This window comes from Cynocephalus volans, chromosome 8 (assembly GCF_027409185.1).
Source record: "Cynocephalus volans isolate mCynVol1 chromosome 8, mCynVol1.pri, whole genome shotgun sequence".
Taxonomy (NCBI): domain Eukaryota; kingdom Metazoa; phylum Chordata; class Mammalia; order Dermoptera; family Cynocephalidae; genus Cynocephalus; species Cynocephalus volans.
Window position 1 is genome coordinate 143,371,792 of NC_084467.1, and position 18,549 is coordinate 143,390,340.

Consider the following 18,549-nt stretch of genomic DNA (forward strand, 5'->3'; position numbering starts at 1 on the left):
TCCATGACTCTGGCATCTCCTCTCTGCCAGGAGATGTGTGGGCACAACTATGTCCCCACAAAATGCATGCTCAGGACTGCATGGCCCCTGCCCCCTGGACTATTGAGGCTCCAAGGAGAGGGACTGGAAGCACTAAGTTTTCTCCCTTGAGGGAGGGAGGAAAGAAGGGGAGAATGCAGGAAATGGGGAGGTAGAGCTGGGGATGAGGGTGGCCAAGGAAGGCGCTCCTTCTCCTCTTGGGTGTCTGTACCCGACCTGTGGTCCTGGGCAGTGGAGGGGAGCAGCACTGAAGAGGGAGGCGGAGGGCCCGGCCCTCAGCGAGCCAGAGCCCCCAGCCTGTGCGGGCTTGAGTCAGCCCTAAATAGAGGGCAAAAGTTCAAGGACATCAAAGACGCAGGCGGTTCCCAAGTGACCTAGTCCTCAAAGCTGGGGGACTTGCCTTCCTGGGACAAGGAGGAGAAAGACAGGAGGATCCATCCCCAGTAAGGGGGCGGGGGGCACGAGCAGAGGATGATCTCCCCCACTTGGTCTCACTAGGTCAGTTCCACATTGTTGGCGCGGTCCAGCACACGGGAGCCACGGGCACTGCCCCCCAGCTGGAAACGGCTCTCATAGAGAGTGGGGCAGAGATGCCAGCGGTTGGCCCGGTAGATGCCCAGGTAGGTGTAGACATCAGGCTTGTAGGTAAGCAAGCACTTAATGCCTGCTGCACGGATGGCTGAATCTGCCTCCAGTACACCTAAGCGGTCCGTGAAGTCATCCGTGTAAACACAGATGACCTGGCGCCCACCCTCTTTGGCCCGGGGGCTCACTTTGGCCAGCCCAGGCGTGGTCCAGCTTGAAGCCAGGTGCCAGGTGCATTAGCCACTTGCCCGAGAGCACGTGGTGAGTGATGGCCAGTTGGCGCAGGGTACCTGGTGTGATGGGCCGCCCACTGGTCTGCAGAGCCTCCCAGGCTGCCTGCAGACCCTGCACGTCGCCCGAGTTGGGGATGTAACCCTGCCCATAGGCTGCGATCCAGCCCACAGGCTCAGAGTTGGGTGAACCCGGGTCCCCATAGCGAGTAACTTGGGATGGTGGGTACTTGGCCAACCGGGAATCCAGCTCAGTGGCAGGCGTGGTGCGGGCATCAAACACCAGCCAAGGGTCCATGTCGGCTGCCATGGCCTCCGCAGCCAGATGCTCGCTCAGCAGTGAAGCCATCCTCACGGCCGCCTGGAGAGTCCTCCTCCTCCAGCTCCTCACCTGGCTCCATCCTGCTCCGGCCTTCGTTGCGTTCGGCGCCGGCCCAGCCCCGGGCCCGGCTCCGCTCCTGCCGGGGATCCGCCCCGCTGCCTTCGCGCCCCGTCCCCGCCACGGCGGCCGCCGCAGCTGCCATCTTCGCTTTTGTTCTTCTTACATAAAGTTTTGGACATCACTGCTGCTCCAAAAGTAACAATTAAATCTTTAAGGGAGAAAATGTTCAGGAATGTTCAAGAGAAAAAAATAAATTGTTAAACAAAGCAAAGTGGAAATCCACATAGACAGAGAACAAACTTCTGTCCAACAGCAAGTAACTTGACACTGTAACTTAAGTCATAAGGTATAGAAAAATAGGGGATAGAGGTGTGTGACTAATATTTGAAGATCTTATTTTGTAAAATAGGTATTTGAATTAAAACTAGCCTTATTAAAAACATTATTCAAAAACTAGAGGGGATAACAATAACCAAATGGATCTACTTTCAAGTCTCTTCCTGAAATTGGATGAGAACCAGCTTCTCTCTTCACAACAAGGTCTAGGAGGGAGGGAGACCCACAGGCCCACCTGGCCATTCCGATACCTGGCGAGAGAGAGGTGATGTATGAAGCTGACAGGGAGCACCTTAGGACAAAGAAAGGGTAAAAAGGAGCACTGAGCAACTCCAGGAGGTGGGAAAGTGGTCCGGAAAGCAGCGTGAAAGAGGGCCACAGGCTCCATCGGGCTTGCGATTGTGCAGAGCAGCACAGCATGTCAGCGAAAATCACATCCATTGTGACACACAGCCACAAGCCACCAACATGCAGTAATAGCCATAAAGAGCACTATGAGAGGCAAACCACTGACCCCATGATAGTTCTGAAGCACACATAGAGCAATTCCTGAAACTGAGAATCAGACTTAAGGCACCATATTCTTCACTCATGTATTACAAGTAAGAGTAAATATAAATGAAACAAAAAAACCTCCTTGACTACAATGTCAGCTAAAAGTTACGAGAATTCTATATTACTCCTACATTTTTTAGAAATAGTGTAGGAGACCTTACATAGCATCTACTTCTTTCCTTCATTGTTGTTTCTTCGACAGGACTTAAAATTCTCCTAATCCTTCTGACAAAGTGTGTCTTATTGTACGAGGCACATTTTCCTGGTATACAGATTAAGCAGCTCCAAAACTTGCCTAAGCATCCACTTCTGACAAACATCCTTACAAATTAGCTGCTTGGAGTTTGCAGAGATACGTGTCTAATTAACTAGAGAAGCACAGACTAAAATACTCTCTTTATTGAGTTAAACAAATTTCTACACAGTTACTAGGCCGAGTTGTTAAGATTCGTTTTGTTCTCAGGCTCCCGAGGAAATGAACAAATCCTCCAGCTGTGGGGGGAGGGAGGCGCATCCCCACCGGTCTCTGATGTGCAAGACCATCTCTCCTGCACCTGCCCCAGAGGAAGAAGAGTGCAGCGGCCCCCCCAGCCCACTGCGGGAGGCTGGCACCCCCCACTGAAGACGAAACTGCCTGATCGCTCCTTTCCCCTTGCAAAGGGCAAACACACAGAAATCCACTTCTAACTGCTGCCTTTTAATCCTTCTGACAAACATGTGTTTCCGTTTGAATACATAATAACGAAAACATGTGGGCTCTGGGCTGTTCAGAGGGTTGGAGAGAGAGACAGCAAAGGCCCAGATGCAAGCTCTCTGGAGGAAACATGAGGCTCGTGTTAAGAGCTCTATTTTCAGAGCCCTGTATAACAATGCAACAGGGAGGTGCTTGTCCTGCACAAGATTCCACAAGCAACTAACTGCACAGAAAAACCTCTACAGCTGAGGTGGATTTTTCCATCGTGCTAGGAAACCGAGAACCCAGAATGTGTGAACCCCTTCGGAGAAGCTGGGGCACCCTGGCCCTTCTGTCAAGCCTGAAAGCTCCTTCCAGTCTTGGTGGAACATGAGTCTTGGGTCTGTCCTTTTTCCAATCAGACCAGGAAAGGCGCCCAGAAAGGTAAAAGACCTATAGCTAATGGATTCCCTGAAGAAAACAAATGATGTGAACAGACAGCTGGACACTGGGAGAGGTGACCTGCAAGTGATTTAGTCACTAATCAAACCGGAAAATCACTCTTTCTGAAAACACAGGCATGGTGCTGTGGTCTGGATGACTCTCCCCAAAACTCATATCTTGAAACTTAATCGTCAATATGACAGTATTAAGAGGTGGGGCCTTTAGGAGGTGATTAAGTCTGAGGGTGGAGCTTTCAAGGATGGGATCAGTGACCTTATAAAGAGGTTCAAGGCAGTGCCCTACCCGCTCAGGTCCCTTCTGCTATTTGAGGACGCAGTAACAAGGCTCCATCTATGGAGTGAAGACCAAGCTGTTACCAGACACCAAGTCTGCTGGCACTTTGATCTCGGACTTCCCAGCCTCTAAATCTGTGAGAAACAAATTTCTATTGCTTATAAACTACCCAGGCGAAAGTGTTTTGTTATAGCGGCTCAGACAGACTAAGGCACATGCGCTGGCTGGGAGACCCTGCTCCTGGGAGGTGAAGACCATTCCACCCTTGCTCAGTTCTCCCAACCACGGTGGATTCACACTTAACTCCGCTCCCTCTCTCTTTCCAGTCTCTCTGGTTCAGGCTAAGAGTATAAGAAGAGCTCAGCTTTTGAGCTATATTTACTTTTCTTTGAAGGTCATGTTGGGACAATGACTTACCTTCACCTCTAAAGAGCACCAGTACCTTCCAACCACTAAGAGGTCTTCCTCTTCCTCCTTTAGAGGGGCTTTAGCCCTGATACAACTTCAGTGCTCATAGTTGGTCCCCTCTCTGGCCATCAATTCTTGCTTGCTTTCTTTAGAGCTAGTAACTGAAATGGAAGAGCTGGTAGAAACTGGTGCAATATCCGCCATGGCCTCGGAAGAAAGTGTGGCCATTTCTCACCCTAACACTGCCCATGTGCTTTCCTTCTGATTCTGCTTCTAGTTCCTATTTCCCCTTTATCCTCTTATCTAGTTGTGCAAGTTAGCAAAGGCCCATGAGTCTTGCATTCAAAAGCAAATTAAGACAAAGGTAAACACATACTGGAAATGTGATCAACAGCATGTGCAGGGATCTCGTTGGCCAATGAAGTTCTGAGTTAAAAAATGCATTGTCACCGTTGCGTGGAAGCACATAGAGCAGACCAATAAATAAACATGTCCGTAGGATGACATAGCTTACTGCTTAGCTGTGGACCAAAAAAAAAAAAAAAAAAAAATTGAGATTTATCTGGCAATGCCTAAATACACTGACATTTCTCTGTGTCCCAGAGGTCAGTTTTCATTCTGAAGACTTGGCTCTTAAACTCATAGCCAACTTGAAATAATTAGAACTGGCTCATTTATTTTTACAAGTCCTGCTGAGGTTGTTAGGGCTAAACTCACATGGGTGAGTGTGGGGCCACTGGAACCATATTAAAGATACAAACTGAATCTCTCAGCAGATGGAACACAGATATTGAGAACATGGGCTCACGATCACTCCCATTCAGGCTAAACCTCAAGGAATGTTCTCAGCTTCCCTGCACCCTGGAAAGTCTAGATCTCTGACACTATAGAACAACAGGACTGCAATCAGTGGGGCAAGAAGATGGTAACTTTGAGCAGCAATTGATCTTTGCTGTCTGAGAACCTGCAAAATTCATTCTCCAGAGGCTCAAGGGAAAGATGATGGAATGAATATCAAAGTTAGTCACCATCTGGATAATTATCACCATGACTAGTGAGTTGGCAAAAGTGGATTTTCCAACTCAAGGCTTTGAACACCAAACTACCCTCTTAAGTGCCTCTTGTTTTTATCCATCAAGGAGGACTTATTGGTGTCCAAAATAAAGAGCTCCACCTAAAATAAAATTCCACTTGTGGAAGCAAGTAGTAAAGTTCATTTTAAAGGAAGGTCATGTCGTCAAGTCCCCTGACTTCTGTGTCTGTTCTCAGGGAAAGCCTCACCAGCAGCAGATCTGCCAAAGGAGAGATGCTCAACCACTAGGCAGAGTATACCAACGAGTTCCCGCTTCCTGGTTACCAGGTGGAGTTCTAGCTAAAGATCTGGAACCCATCTACCAGGTGGAAACTAGATATAGATGTGGTTTAAGGACACAGATGTGGATTGGGGGGCTGGAAATTTCTCCCAACAAACGCCTTTCTCTAGGTCCTACCAAGTCAGCTAGTTGCAATTCTTCCTAATGAACAAAGAAATCAGAAAAATTCACTTCTCGTGAAACCACCAAAATAAATGTTTATACCCCCTCAACATCTCTCCTCAGTACGCCCCATTTCATCCCAGAAACAATCATAGACATGACATACCTGAAGCCTGGGTAAGTGATGTAGAAAGAAATATTTGATTCTGGAAATGCAAGCAACCAGCCAATTTCATTCCTAAAGGGCAGGATTTTTCCCTAATGGTAAAATTCACTGATGGACCAGTTCACAGTTCATTCAAAAGCCTATTACCGTCTTATTAAAATTGAGATGAACTTAATTAAACATATTACAAAGGAGCCATTTCTTGATACTTTCAATTCTCAGCTTTATTTTTCTTCTCTTTGTGTTAAGAACCTCTCAACTTTTATGTCATGCACTATCCCATTCTGAGCTAAGTTAGGCATTATTTTTATATCCCCTGTTATGTAAAAGAAGGCCGAGGATGAAAGGTTATGACTTGCTCAAGTCATGCATATTGTAGGTGCTATGGATTGGATGTCCCCCCCAAACTCGTTGAAGCTTGAGCCCCACTGTGACAGTGTTAAGAGGTTGGGAAATCCTACTATGGTAATTGAAAGATGGGGCCTTGAAGAGGTGCTTAGGTTGTGAGGACTATGCCCTAGTGAGTGGATTCATCTACTGATGGTTTAATGGTGGTCATGCCTGTGGTTCTGATGGCTTTAAAAGCAGAGCACACGAGAAGCTCTCTCTTGCTCCGCCACCTGCCATGTGAGACCCTGCGTTGCTGTGTAGAGTCATCACCAACAAGGCCCTCGTCAGATGTGTTCCCTGGACTTTGGGCTTCCTAGCCTCTGAAACTGTAAGTAATATTGTTTCTCTACAAATGACTCAATTTCAGGTACTTCTGTTATAAGCAACAGAAACAGACTGATACAGTAGGTGTTGGAGCCTGGACTTTTCCTTCAGGCCTTCTGCCCCCCCAAACACAGTCTCCCTCACCACGCTTGCCCCGCAGAGAGAGGAAGCCCGGGAAGCACGTGTCAAATTGGTAGGACTTCTCTACCTTGTCAAGGGTATTAATCAACATGACCAATATGATCACCTCAGAATGAACGGATGTAAATGTCCGAGCAGGAAACAAAACAAGGAAAGTGGGAAGATTCCTCAATCTCCTATAAGCTTTGCTTAGGTTTACTTCAGCATAATTTTCCTTGGAGTTAAAACCCTTGGCATTCTATGAAAATATCAACAGCAGTGTCTGAGACAAGACAAATATGTTTCTCATTTGTCTAAGTACCTTTTTTCCCTGTTTTTTTCCCCTCCGTCCCTTGCATATTCTTCTTCCCACTTCTTTTTCACCCACTTTTAATTTCCCCTTTTCTCGTTCTTACCAGATTTTCCAATTCCATTAAGATCTTTATTTTGTGGATATGCTCTGAAGACGTACAGTTACCAGTTAAATGTTCCTCCCTGGTCAAGAACGGAAGCTCGATACTAAAGAGGACACAGCAGGACCCAGGAAGACTTTCTCCAGGAGCCCTGAACCTCTCCAAACTCCTAATGCCTCAGTTAGATTAGACACACCATACCTGTAATGATTCGTCAATACCTGCTCCTACTTAGAGCATTGCACTTGCTCAGGTATTATAATTATTTCTTTCTCCATTACCAGCCTCTCTTCCCTGAGAACAGGGACTGTCCCACTACCTAAAGAGTTTACCATACAAAATAGGCACTTGTCATGGGTTTGGTGAATGAATGAATGAACAATTTCAGGGGGACTTTTTCCAACCCCAATGCCTACAAGGCTGAGCATAGATAACATGAAGCAGTGACATGGGCCGTGGATGAGCCACCAGTGAGAGAAGAGGACTGTTAAGAATGGGCACAGGCAGGCCCTGTCTGATTGTTGCCATGCTGAAATGTGTGCCCAGAAATGCTACATTTTCCAATTGTTTCAAGAGAAGCCAGCTATCAGGGTTGTAGAGATTAAAAGTCTATTTATAACCTACAAAAACTTTTAGGGTAAAATGCCATGAAAATATTCCAAACTGGCAGGTTCTCTCTAGAAACCACGGACCCAACACAGAGATCACATTATTTCAGCTCTTAACAGCGAAGGCCCATCCATCTACACATGCTCAGGGCACATAGTTCAGTAATTAAATGTTTCAGATATGGCTGGTAGAATAGCAATCATATCACTTCCCTGCTTTCGCAAACACAGAAAGCATTTCTGATGAGACAGGGAGGACAAACACGCACAGGTTGAGCAATAATTCTCTCAACCAGTCTAATATTGATAGAATTGGAAAAAAGTAATGCGGGCACCATGGAATGAGTTTAAGTGTACACCTCCCACAAGTACCACATATACCTTCTCTGTCCCTCTGGATTTGCCTATTCTGTACCTTTCATATAAATGGAATCATTCGTTTGTGGCCTTTCATTCCTGGTTTCTCTCAGCATAATGTTCTCAAGATTCATCCATGTTATAGCATGTATCAGTATTTCACTTCTTTTTATGCCTAAATAATATTCCATTGTACGGATATACCACATTTTGCTTGTCCACTTATCAGTTAATGGACATTTGGGTGTTTTCACTCTTCAATTATTATAAAAAATGCTGCTGTGAACACTCACAGACAAGTTTTTGTGCGGACATATATTTTCATTTCCCTTGAGTATTACTGCCGAAATTTTAAATATTATGGAAAAAGAAGAAAATATCTTTTATTTTATTTTTTACCATTTATGGATAACTGACTATGTTCCAGGCACTAAGCTGGACACTTCTTTAATCTTTAACATAATTATCAAGTAGATACTATTATCTCCATTTTATAGATGAGGAATCTGAGGCTCAGAGACTCTCTCCCAAAGCTTGTTCTCTTTTCACTTGTACTTCATTCCTGATATATAATTTTCTTAATTTTTGAAATTCTCAGTTTTCTGTTCCAATGCAGCAGAGAGGGATTCTTTATGAATATCTTGATTGGACATGACACGTGTTGATGCAAGGACCCCTGTTGTGAGCATGCAAGAACAGTCAGGTCTTGGCAGAGTTGCTGGGCAGCAAAGCTGGAACAGGACAAGGATGAGCAAACCTTGAGGAGAAGCCCAGCACTCCCTAAGGGTCAGACTGGATGGACGCCACCATGTAAACAGCCGGTCCTCAAGCCTGGCAGGGCAATGCTACGGCAAAACGTGTAATCTATGAAGCATGAGGTCATGGTAAGCTGGAGCCAGTGTGACCACAGAGAAAGTCACAGCCCAAGGACTGCACTTGCTAAATGAAGCAATCCCCGACAGGGAGGGCCTCACCACCAGGAGCTGCTCTGTGTGAGGAGGAGAACTGGCTGAACCACAGTGACAATGGAAAGGCAAAGCAGTCCCTCAGATCAAGGGTCAGGAGAGAATTAAAGGTAGTGTCCGTGCTTTGAGCAGAGAGGTTTGCTTTGATTTGCTCCTTTCTGGAAACAACTGCAGGAAAAAATAACAGTAAATATTTTAGTTACCCATTGATCCTGAGTTACCTGACACTACTATTTAACCAACTATGCCCTAATCAAATAAAAAGCATAAAGTCAGGAGATACGCTCTTCTATCAAGTAGCTTTATAACTTTAATGAGTTTACATGAACTCTCTGTGCCTTGTCTTTTCCATCTGTATAGTGGGTCAATAATATCTGCTGTGTCTGCCTAGCTCAGTGGGTTATTGTGAGGAGCCAAGAGCATGTGAAGGAGCTTTCATGAACACTTTCCTTGAAAGTTGGCCTTTCTCTGGCTGTCCCCAATACACACACCCCCTCATATAAGAAATAACAGCCTGCTGAATCAGTTCTTAAGACACAGTTGACAAAGTTCAACACATGCACTTAAGGCAAACAAACCAGAATTACCACAGTCTACCTTTAAAAAAAAAAAAAAAAAAATATATATATATATAGACACACACACACACACACACACACACACACACACATGCCCATTTAAACACAGAGAAAATGAAGACTAGTACGGCAAAGACTGCTGGTTATCTTGATATCAGTTCTCCTTTTCTTGCCTGGTAATAGAATATTTACTGAGTCTATGACCACCCAGTTTCAAGTGCAGACGGTGAGCTCCTTGACAGCAGGGATATTAGTCTGTTTTGTTCATTCCTCCATCCCTAGCACTTCACAGTGCCTGGCAGGTAATATGTGCTCGACAAATATTTGTTGAGTGGTTCCTTTCTTATCAAATAAGGACTATGAAAACACCTGCACAGTCTCTCAGTTGGACAGATGCCGGCTACACACCTCTGTGCACCTACTATGTGCCAGGAATCATGGCACCTCTGGAAAACAACACCTTGTCACTGATGTTAAGGTGCACCCAGTTTCTCATAGTTGAATGGGAAATACAAGTGCATAAATAAATAACTGTAATTCTGTGTGATGTCAACAATGGTATTCATATGACAAGGTCTCCAAGCGCTAGAGAGGAAGGAACAGCTGGAAAGGGGTGTGGGGGTCAGGGGAGGAGGGAGCTAGGGAGGTTTCTGGAAGAATGAGAAGTCTGAACTAGGATTTGAAGAATGAGTAGGTATTTAGGGGGAGGGGAAGGTAGAAAGAAGAATAATCCAGAAGGAGGAGCAACATGTGTGGAGGCAGAGGTTATAAAAGAGTGTGACGTGTTTGTGGAACTCCATGTACATCTGTTGGGCTAGGAGGTTGGTCAAGGGGGTGAGGTGGCTGCGGAAGGCCTGGGCAACGCTGCTGTCGGGGATGGGTAGGTACAGGAAGCAGGGAAGAGGTGTGCCCCACTTACCCAGGTCTCTAGCATCGTGTCCTGCTTGAGAAAATAAACTGGTGAATAATTCTCTGAAATAATATATTTTCCCAGATTGTGATAGGTCTTGGCTTTAGCACTAATTTATTCTTTGAATTCCTCAAAGGAAATGCTGAAAATACATATGGAGTACTGGCCTACTTTATTCCATTATCATACACAGCTGCCACATAGGCTGGGTTTTCTGGGCAAGGTGTGATTTCCAACATTCCGACCCATTTTCCTCAGAACTGTATTTGTACCTCTACCTTACAGCTAAATAACAGGATAAGTTCTGGAGTCCTACAGCACTGTAGGGTGTCTGTAGTTAATTGTTTATTATGTATTTACAAATAACTAGAAGAGAGAATATTGAATATTCCCAACACAAAGAAACGATAAATGTTTGAGGTGATGGATATGCGAATTACCTAGATTTGATTATTACACATTGTATACATGAATCAAAATACCCCATTCTACCCCACAGATTAAAAAAACACTGTGTCTGGTACATAGTAAACACTTAGCATGTGCTTGTGGGATGGCTAAGTGAACAGATAAATGTTTCCATAAATTAATGACAAAATGGTGACTATATTCAAAAGAAGCAACAAATCTATACCAGAATAATACTAACCCCATATAAAGCATTTTAATTTTTTAAAAGCCACTAAATTTTTTCTTGCTACAGTGCTTGTTTCTTCACTGAAAAAGCTGGACTAGAAACATGAACAGAAAGAAAAATCACCCAATTTGCGAAGCAAACTAAAGACTGTTTTCCCAGAGAGTCACCCAGAATGAGAACTTGGCTCTGGCTAATGAAAAACTTCAGTCCAGTTCATCGCTGTTACCCAGTACCTGTTGCCCTGGCTCCAGTAACAACACGCCCAGCCAGCTCAGGAGGAAGAGGGAAAATATTTGTCTTGAATCTACCTGCTTTGAAAAGTTTTAAGTCTGGTTTTCCCATATCACTTCACTTGTGGTTTCTTTACATGGTGGGGGCCAGGTGGGAAGACCACTGTCTGGCAGGTGTTAGATACCTGTTCATATCCTATACTCATGCCCATGTGCAAGTTGAAGAAATATTTTTGAGGAGTTTTGAGTTATTTTAGTTGTGGTGTCCAGGCAAACTGGAGACTATTCTGATGGTATTTTTGTTTTTCCATCTCTACTGTGGAAAACTACTGTCAGAGGGAAGGAACACCGTGTGCTTCAACATGTCCAGGGTCCGTGTGGCTTTGTAACATGCTCCTGGGGAGGGGTGCATGCACAAATACAGTCTAGACACACTTCGCTACTGCAGTTACTACTCACTGTAGTAGCTCTGCAGAGAAGGGGGTGGCCAGAGCAAACCTCAGCTGAGCGCGCACTCGCAGCCAGGCACCACACTAGTCCTCTGTCACATCTCACTTAATCCTCAAGACAACCATAGGAGGCAGTGTGCTTACTATCCCTCTTACACAGATGAGGAAAATGAGGTCCTGAGAGGTGACAGCATGCCCGGCGTCTCAGAAGCAGTAGGAGTTAGAGTCAGCCTTGAATCACACAGGTGCACTCACATGACTGCCCCATCAACCACTATGCCAAGGGTCTTATTTTGAAACTGTACTTTGGAGTGAGGTTTAAAACAAAAGGAGACATTTTAAAGAGGGTAGAGGGTAAATTGTAATTCTGTGTTCACAGTGCTGGGTCTGTCAGCAGGCTTTATGTTATCAGCAATATTGCCACTGCCACAGGGCATTGAAGTTACTTTAGAGCTCCCATGGGTCACTGGCTGTCTTCATGTCTCAGGAACAAACAGTCAACCAAGAGCTCATAATTTAGAATAATGTTGTAAGAGCAAATGGCACTATTGACTGCTCTCTTGTTTCTCAAAACTTTCCCTTAACTTGGTTATTTCCTTTCACACAGATAAGTTTAAGGACCTTTGCCCTTGCTGTGAATGGAGAAATGGGATTTAGAGAAAGGATGACCGAGATGCTAGCTTTTTAAAAGCCTGCTCTAGAGTTCATCTGATGACTTTGGCAGGTTGGACAAGGATCCTGGGCCCTAGACTTCCAAGGTGCTGAAGACTTCCCTGACCTCCCCAAATGGGTGAAATCCCTGGTTATATGATCTTTTGGTACCATGTACCTCTTCTCTCTAGTATGTGTCAGAGTTGCAATTCTGCATTTATTTCTGTGGTATTGAATAACTTTCTTCTCTCCTCCTGGTCTGTAAGCTCAATGAGGGCAGGGGTATGTCTGTCTTTGCTCGTCACTGTATCCTCAAGGCCAGAACAGTGCTTGGCATCAGCACCAAATAAAGTGTTGCTAAGTGAATAACTGAATGCAAGAATGTTGTCCTTGCCCTTTTTTTTTTATCACTAAATATTTAAAATGTGGATACTTCACCAGTGAGAATGAAACACAATCAGACAAGGTCGGTGAAATACCTTTTGGGGCACTCCCTTTCTGTTCCATAATCAGTACCTGGAAAGTTTGACTTTCATGTGGGCCCTGGAAACAGGCAGGAGTCAGACGCTGTTTGGTATTAAGTTGTTGAGAGGCTCTGGGGGAGCCCAGTAATCTGTCTGGGAGGAAGTGGGACGTGTGCTCAGTTGCCCTGAAGGAATCACCAGGAGACATTTGACCAGGGCAGAGCTCGAGCAGATGAAATGTGGTCGACAGAAAATATGGCAACAGGTGAGTCATGCTCCTTCCCGGCTTTCACTAGGGTGTGTCCTTTGAGCCAAATTGGAAATCCAGTGAGAGGACTTGGCACCCATAGTTGTAAATAGAGTCCAGGCCCAGCCAATGCAGGGAGAAGGCTGAAACCTCCCTTTCAGACCTGCAAGAGGACCCCCTGGCTCCCCAGGACCAAGCAGACCAAAGGAAGCTCTCACTGTTCTTCCTCCCAGCCCCAGGTCCAGCCACGTCTAAGGCGTGCTCTAGTCTTTAGCTGCCACCATGTTCTTCTGGAGGCACCATGAGAAGGAAGCCAACAGCGTCCAACATTCAATGTTCACCTCCCCAAATTTCCCAACTAGTTTTTCAATTGTCACAATAAATTATCTGATAACATGTCACTGGTGAAATTCTTATTTGCATTTCCACATGCTGATGTTTAGAGTGAGAATTAGGCATTACCAGAGCCAGATTCAAACTTACCGACCCACAGTTCTTTGCTAGAGGATCACAGCACAGCCTGAGAGAAGCCAACATTTTCATCAGGATTGTTATTTGTATGAAGACATAACAGAAGCCTTTTGGTGTAATGTAGCACTCAAGATAAGGCTCTGGTAGAATGAATCACATGTATTTTCTCGTTTAATCCTTACAACATCATAGGAAGTAGTTATTCTCCCCATTTTATGGATGAGAAAACAGTCACAAAGCTACTAAGTGGCAGACCCAGGACTCAAGCCTAATTAACCCAGAAACTAAAGGGGAATTTTCAAAAGCAATGGTTAAGGAGATTTCCTTGTGATAAGGTCTCAAAGGCAGTAATAACAAAATACTTGGCATAAAATCAAGAATCTTATATTTAGTCAGATTTTAAAAACTGAAAATAAAGTCAAGTGTATCTGACTTTAGACTGTCTATAGATGGATTCCATTATGTCCAGGAGGCTGTGTAGCGAAGTGACTTCTGTAATCCTTCAACTATTTAATCCCGGCTCAATTGCTTTACAACTTTAAGCCTTAGTTTTCTCATTTGTATTGTAAAGACTAGCACATAACCTATGGAAAGAATAAACTTATTAGAAAGAAACAAAATGGAGAAAAATAGTAACATGAGTACATAATATCAAGTCTTTTTTTGGAGTTTCCAAACTTATGTAGCAAGAAATTGCAAATATAAGTAGTTCATTAATAAAAGTAATATGGACTATCATTCAATAAAAGGCATTTGGACTTGTTTCAGTGGAAAAAATCTTCCAAACAAACAGAATTTTTAAAAATCTTATTTGCAAAAACGGTTTTTGAATCCCAAATCTATAATGAACAATTCCAAATATATTTGTATATAGTCATGCCTTAACACAGATAAACAAAAATCTTAAATAGAACCTTAGCAAAGTAGAACATAACAAATGTGTTTAACTCAGTAAAGAAAAGTATCCACCGGAGCTGTCTGGGGGTGGAGGGGAGGGACAGGGAAATAAATCCCCGGGTGTCTTCACAGACTTCATTTTCAAGCAGGACATTCTGCGAGGGACAGGGACAGCTCAGCCTCAGGAAGCCAGAGCCACGACAGGCCAGCGAGGGCTCAAGCGCTTCTTACATTATTACCTTGCGTGTTTGCTGCCAGGCGTGTTGTTTTGTTTGTTTGTTTGTTTTTGGTTTGACTTTTTCTAAGGAAAGCTTCTGGGTTTTCTTCCCAATTTTTCCATTTAATATCCCAATTTACTTAAAATATTCCACTGCCTGAGTACCTGTAACTGTATTGTCTTCATTTCTACTCTTTTAATTGTACTTTTATGGGGTGTTCTAATTTACCATCTCTCCTTATTCTGTTTATGAATCTTACATAAAAAAAAAGTACAGCCCTTTTTATCATGTTTTTAAACTCCTAACCTTTTATTCCTTATTTCTTGCCCTTAATTTTTAATCTCAAAGATAATATGTATGTTTTTAACTTTTCAAACTTATTGAGTGTTGTTCATTTTAACTCGTTTACCTGCATTATCTCATTAAACAAATCTTATGTTTATTTTATTTTAAATCTTCTAGTATTCTTTTTTAGCCCTATTCTAACTGGTTTGACTCTCCAATACTTGATACACTGTCAGGCCCATGCGAGGCAGGCCATGAATATTAGAAATTCACAACTCTGCTCTGGACTACAGCAGTCTCAACTAAATCAGTGAGCCCCACGCTGGGGAAGAGGGCCACAGGCTCTCCCAAGCCTCAGGGACATGACTTGCTCTGCACCCTGTGCGTGTGATCCCTTGGGGATAACAAAAGAAAATCTGTATGATGAAGGGAATGCAGAAGCCGAAGTTGATAATGTTCAGCAGCTGCTAGAAGCTGGATGCCCCTCTAATGATGAGGTGATTTAAAGATATAGGCAGTGACTGAGTTTCTGTGCTCAATAAAGAGACCCAAAAATCATGACTGACGAGGCAAAATGGAGTGAAAGCTCTATGAAGATGCAATGAGGTGACGTGGCTCAAAACATTGGACTCTGGAGCTCTCAAAAGGGAAGGACATTTTCTGCCAAGTTATCACTCCTTAGACGAAATGTTTTGACATCCCTGCAGGCTCCATGAATTAATTCTCCACCTCAAGAACAAAGGCCTGCCTGCCTCAAGGGGAGAACATGTCTTATCTGCCTTCCAATCTCAGTGCACTGGCCTTTTCTTTCTTTTTTTTTTTTGTCTTTTTCGTGATCTTTTTTTTTTTTGTCTTTTTCGTGACCGGCACTCAGCCAGTGAGCGCCCTGGTCATTCCTATACAGGATCCGAACCCGCGGAGTGCCAGTGAGCGCCCTGGTCATTCCTATACAGGATCCGAACCCGCTGCGGGAGCGTCGCAGCGCTCCCAGCGCCGCACTCTCCCGAGTGCGCCATGGGCTCGGCCCGCACTGGCCTTTTCTAAACATAGGGCAATGGCACTCACTGGAAAAGTCGGCAGTTCTCTCTCAAGTAGGAAATACCTGCTGAGAGAAACTGAAGGATGAGTTTGGACACACAGCAGGTGTCTGAGATCCTAACAAAGGAAAGACTACGCGGGCTGAAGGAGATGACCTATAACAGGTAAGGTGAACGTGCACTGCAGGTCAGGCAGTCAAAATATTAACTACCTAGGCTTGTTTACATTCTTGAGCTTTATTCTTGAAAGAATTTCAATAGTATAATGCCTGAATCAAGAAGGGGGACAGTACATATTACACGAATGAATGAACGGAGAAGTGAATAAATGAATTCATGGCGTGTGACAGTGGCAAGCAGCAGAAATATCTCTATAAAACAAGAGGTCTGGCCCCAGGTCCTCCATCAACCTAGTGTGGAATTTGAAGCAAATAAATTTGCCTCTCAAATATATTTTCTGAAAAATGAAACTACCTTTTGCTTAACAGGTGTTGTGAAGATAAATAAAAAATTAAAAGATTCATTGGACAATATTACAGAAAGGTAAGACACTATATCAATGGTTATATTTCTTACTCTAAACTATATCATACAAAAATGTATACAACATGATTAGAATGATAAAAGAATCCATATACAAGCCACCTCGCTTGAGCAGTGGATACCTTTGAGGTCCCCTGTGTACCTTCCCTAGTCACTCTTCCTCCCTGTCCACCAATAATCTCTAATATCAACTTTTGGTTATTAATTTCCTTGCTTTTCTTTATAGTTTTACCAGGAATGTAGGTAGCTTCAAACGAAGTATACTTTAGACTGCTTTTGAACTTTACATAGATTCCTACTACATGTATTTTCTGTGGCCTTGACATTGACTTTGAAATTCACACGTTGATGCTTGTATCTGCAGTTAATCAACTCACTGTCAATGCTGTAACAGTTCATTCTATTATTATACCATAATTTAGCGATTTATTTGACTATCAATGAACTTTCAGGCTGTTTTCAGAGTTTTGCTCTTGCAAATAATGCTGCTGTGACCTTTCTTGTATGTATCCCTTGAGGTATATGGAAAATAGTGTATTTAGGAGTGGAATTCCTGGGTCATAGGTCTGAGCATGTACAACATAACTAGGGAATGCCACATTGTTTTTAAAGTAATTGCAGCAATCTGTACTCCCAATCAGCAGTATATGCGACTGCTTGTTGTACATCTCCAGCAATATTTGTTGTCAGGCTTTAAAATTTTTGCCGGTATGGCTGGTAAAAAACAATGTCTCATTGTCATATTCATCTGTATCTCCTTATTACTGGTCAGGTGGGGGACACTTCACTTATTTATGGTTCTTTGTGTTTCCTCTTTTGTGAATACCTGTTTGTATTTTTTTGCTCATTTTTCTATTAAGTTTTTTGATTTTTCTTATTTATTAAAGGAGTTCTTTGTTAATTCGCAATATTATTCCTCCATCAGTTGCAGAATAATTTCTTTATGGATTGTTTTTCCACTATTTTTATGGTGTCTTTTGATAAAAGCCTCCCCCCCATCTAGTTGTTTTGCTTTAGGAATGACTTGGGTGTTTTTGGTTCTTTGCTCTTTCAGAAAAATCTTATAATCAGCTTCTCAGGGCTCATGAAAAATCCCCTTGGAATTTTAATCAGAATTGCATTAAATCTATAGATCAGCCTGGAGAGATTAACAATTTCACTGAGATTTCCTATCTATGAACATCTATGCTTCCCCATTGTATTAGTCCATTTATGTTCCTTATACCAAAGTACACAGAACTGGGTGATTTATAAAGAAAAATAACATTTACTGCTTACAGTTTCTGAGACTGAAAAGTTCAAAGTCCATCTGGTGGTGGTGACAGCAACCCAGGGGTCTCACATTGCATGCAAGATGGTAGAAGCAGAGAGAGCAGAGAGAGAGAAAGACAGACTCTCCTCTTTTAAAGCCCTCAGAACCACACCCCTGACCACCATTTTTAATCCATTGACTATTGCCCAGTCCTACAATCCAGTCACCTCTTTAAGGCTCCACCTTTCAATTAACATAATAGGATTTCCCACCCTCTTAACAGTCACAGTGGGGGCTAAGTTTCTAATACATAAAACTTAGAAGACAATTCAAGCCTCAGTGAGTTTTGGGTGGACTTAATTCAATCCTCTACACCCATTTATTTCAGTATTCTTTAATGCTTTTAATAGATAAAAAAAATTTTTCATAAAAGTGTTACCTACTTTTGTTAGATTTGTTTATATGTACCTTACATTTTCTGTTGCTATTACACATAGCTTTTAATAAATGGATTTTCTATTAGGTGGTGATAAACAGAAATGCAGTTGACTTTTATACGTGAATTTTGCTAAATTTTCTATCAATTCTTATTATTTACCTTTAAAGTCTATTGGGTTTTCTACACAATTATCTGGGAATAATAATTTATTTATTTTTTCCTTTCTAATCCTTAACTTTTTATTTCTTCTTTTACTCATATTGCTCAGGCAAGACTATCTAGAATAATGCAAAACAAAAGTGATGATAATTTCTCCTTTACCTTATTCGTAGTCTTAAAGGGAATGCCTTAGCATTTCACCATCAAGTGTGATATTTGCTACAGTCTGCTTTGGTGTTGGTTTTTCTTATTGTTTTATTTTGTTTTGTGAGTAGCATTCATTGGGTTGAGAAAATTTTCTTGCTTTCCTAGTCTGCT

General features: G+C 43.0%; 1 protein-coding gene and 1 pseudogene across 1 annotated transcript in view; both read right to left on the reverse strand.

Moving 5' to 3' along the window:
* Positions 1-18,549, reverse strand: part of LOC134385166 (procollagen galactosyltransferase 2) — a 111,557-nt gene that overhangs the window by 52,745 nt on the left and 40,263 nt on the right. The gene's annotated exons all lie outside the window — the stretch shown is intronic.
* LOC134385000 (UPF0696 protein C11orf68-like) lies at positions 534-1,378 on the reverse strand (annotated as a pseudogene).